The 3,669-nt window shown below is 39.4% G+C and overlaps 1 non-coding gene across 1 annotated transcript; it reads right to left on the reverse strand.

Moving 5' to 3' along the window:
- Positions 1–2,540: 2,540 nt before the first annotated feature.
- LOC113456777 lies at positions 2,541–2,646 on the reverse strand. Its single transcript, XR_003377518.1, has one exon. It is a non-coding gene; the product is annotated as a U6 spliceosomal RNA (small nuclear RNA).
- Between the last annotated feature and the right edge of the window lie 1,023 nt (positions 2,647–3,669).

Genomic DNA, 3,669 nt, shown 5'->3' on the forward strand with positions numbered 1-3,669 from the left:
GTGTCTAACACATGAATGCGTGGCTGTGTGCATACGATATCAGCTATCTTCCTCAATGGTTCTCTGCCTTTTGCCTTGAAACAGAGTCTCTCACTAAACCAGAAATTCTACATCCCATCCATGCTAGCTGGTCAACAAGCTCTCTGATCCTCCTGTCTCTGCCTCTAAATGCTGTTGTTACAGGCATAAACAGCTTTTTAAGTAGGTTCCTGGGATTCAAACTAAGGTCCCTATGCTTGCAAAGCAAGCCATCTTACTGAGCCCTCTCCACATCTCTTCTCCTACACAATTCTTATGCGTCATAGACCTAGGTCTTACTGTATGTATAAATTTTATGGTCTAGTCTGAAGACCACATACTTTCAAAACTCTCCACTACAGTCATCAATAAACCTGATTTTTGAAATATGTATTTACCCTTATTTTATATCTAATGAAACCTGAAATCTATGTAATATTTCGGTGCACAAGTACCCAGGTTCCATAATGTTCTTTCTATCTTTAACTTCCTCCGTCTTATCTTCCACTTGAATAACAGTATCTGCTATAGCTTATTTGGGGAAGTATAATTCAATTTCATATACAGTTTAACAATGCTTCATCATCTAAATGTTAGAAACATGACGTTTAAAAGAAATAGGAGTGCTCAATAGGAACTGGATGCTTCTTGCCCCATTGTAATATTGCATGCTTTTTCAGATAAATGTCAGGTATGAGCATCTTCTCAAAAGGGAAGATGCCCATGTTCTGACATTGTTTGTCCTTTGAGTGCTACTGGGTACCTTCGCATCTCCCCATCTCAGGAAATGTGTCTCAATTTGCCACACATCTCCTTCACAATGTCACCATGCAAACCCCATCCCAAGTTTAATTGCTCCCACTCCCTAATGCCCAGTGTGCAGGCCACACAGCACTGTTTCAGCTTTCTTGGGGTACTGAAAATTTGTATGTATAACACCAGCACCAGGACCTTTTCATGCGGATATTCCCAGGCAGCTTACTTTACAGAGATTAGAGACTTCGTGCACCCATTCATCTTCTTCAGTTACTCAAAAAATACCCAGAAGTCTCGAATACATAATAACATATTCTAACATCTGAATATGTAATTATGAATAAATCTATGATTATACAACGTATATATGATGTGATCACAGATTTTTTTATTCTCTGGTATCCTGCCTGGGAATAGCTGAGAAACAGATACTGAGTTATATTAGGTTTAATTAATATTAAACAGCATTGGATTGGCAAGTCCTTGTCTTCGCTGCTGCCAAATCTCTGATCTCATAAAAATCTAAATTGGCTCTTGATGGGTGGCTTTGGGGGAGCTGTTTTCCATGCCCTGACACTGCAGTTAATTCCTTGGGATTGTCCATCTACCCTTTAACAACACCAATTTTTAGAAATTCAGGGCAAAAAAAACCTTGACAGGAACTAATCCCTCCACACAAATATTCATTTGTAATGAAACTTTGACTTTTGGTCCTTCAACTCATCCTTGAAATAATCCATGCACTCTCAAGCTTAATGCCCAAACAAGATGATAGAACTTTGGTAATTTAATGTTAAACTCCATGTCTTGTTTCCATCTGAGGACTGAAAAAGTGAGGAGAGCAATGATTACATAGGTGGCCAAAGTTAGGAATGTGTCGCCAGGCTAAACAGGGACTCTGATCACATGCATTCGGCAGATGATGACTGTAACTTTCTAAAACTGAGAGACATGCATATTTGATCTGAAAGGGATTAAGAATCATGAATGCTATCATTTTCAAATTAGTAAAAGGAAGGGAGATAGCAGTAATCAGACTTATCCAGGGAATTGAGAGAAAAACGCAAAAGCTTCCCGAGTGTATAGAGTTTGACAGGATGCTCAAAGACATTTTTAGAATTTCCCACAAGTTGCAAACCACTGATCCAGCAATGTCTGACAACCATGACTGCCATCTGAGGAGCTTTCAGAAATCCTTACTCATAGGTCACATCCCAGACAAGATCTGAGCCTCAAACTGGACTCATCACCAAAACTTTATAAAAGTACTTGGGTTGGGGGGGCGGGGCTGGATGGCTCAGTGATTAAGAGTGCTTGGCGGTCCTTCAGAAGAGCAGAATTCAGTTCCTAGTACTCACACCAGGTGGCTCACAGCCATTTGTAATGGCAGCTTCATGGAATCTGAGACCTCTTCTGGCTTCCCCAGGTATACACACATACACACACATGCACACACACACACACGTACCACGTAATTTTTAAGAAGTGAATAACAGTCCAATGTATGTATAAGACATTTCTTTACTTATCCATCCATCCATCAATGAACATTTGCTACTTCCACCTGCCAGCTACTGTGAATAATGGTATGGTAAACATGGGGGGACATATGCCCTTTCAGAATACTGATCTGAATTTATTATGCATACCAAAGGTGTGAATGCCAGACAATTTGGTGATGCTTGTTGATTGTCTGAGGAACCTTCATACCATTGTCCATAGTATTACACCATTTTACATTTCCTCTAATGGCATAAAAGAATTCTAAAGCTGTGGGTTGCTTGCAGCATTTCTGTGTCATCGCTGTGCAGGGGCTATGCTAATCTTCTCTGTGTATTCCCAATTTTAGTAAAAGTGCTGCCAAACAAGTACTAATTAAATAAATGGTGATGCAATTTTCAGAAATTCTTACTAACAAATCCCATGAGACAGAGGCTCCCAGATCTTTGAATATATGCATGTTTGAATAATTCACTTCATTTAAAAGGGAGTCAGAGTGATGGTCAAGGAAAAGTTAATAACAGGCTCTTCAATGTATCAGCACCCATCCATCCACGAACATGAAGTATCTTAGCTTCTATCCCAGACCCACTATTTTGTTAGTCTGTGGGCAGGGGTCAAGAACTGTTTGGAAACCTTCTGGGGTTACTGAAACCCTTTCTGTGCTATAAGTTGATGAGTTCTAAGAATTTTCTAACACTCATACTTCTATGCTACAGCTTCATCAGACCCAGATGCCAACAAATATATTTCTTCTTACATTTCAAAAAAAAAAAAAAAACGAGGTCAAAAAAGAGACATATACAGTAAAAGAAAGATTCAAAGAAAAAAGAAAACTTTTAAATGATTTACAGTGTGTTAAAAATATGTGCAGGCTAAAAGCTGAAGTTCTTAAAGTAAAAAACAAAAAAAAAAGGAAGAAAGAGAGTAGTTGGGTGTGGTAATACACACCTTTAATCCCAACACTTGGGAGGCAGAGGGAGATTGACCTCTGTGACTTCAAGGTGTGGTAGCACACACCTTTAATCCCAGTGCCTAGAAGGCAGAGGCAAACAGATCGCTGTGAGTTCAAGGTGTGGTAGCACACACCTTTAATCCCAGTGCCTAGAAGGCATAGACAAACAGATCTCTGTGAGTTCAAGGTGTGGTAGCATACACCTTTAATCCCAATGCCTGGGAGGCAGAGACAGGCGGATCTCTGAGAGTTCAAGGACAGCCTGGTGGACAGAGTTATTCCAGGTCAAAGATATACAGAAAACCTGTCTCAAAAAGTAAAAATAAACAAAATAAAGTTAAAATAATGCTGTACAAAGATGGAAAATAAACAGAGAATTTTGATACTGTATGCTATTATGCTCTCTTTGAATTGTTTGAATGCTGAGGAAGGAGCAACAG

This window comes from Microtus ochrogaster, chromosome 15 (assembly GCF_000317375.1).
Source record: "Microtus ochrogaster isolate Prairie Vole_2 chromosome 15, MicOch1.0, whole genome shotgun sequence".
Taxonomy (NCBI): Eukaryota; Metazoa; Chordata; class Mammalia; order Rodentia; family Cricetidae; genus Microtus; species Microtus ochrogaster.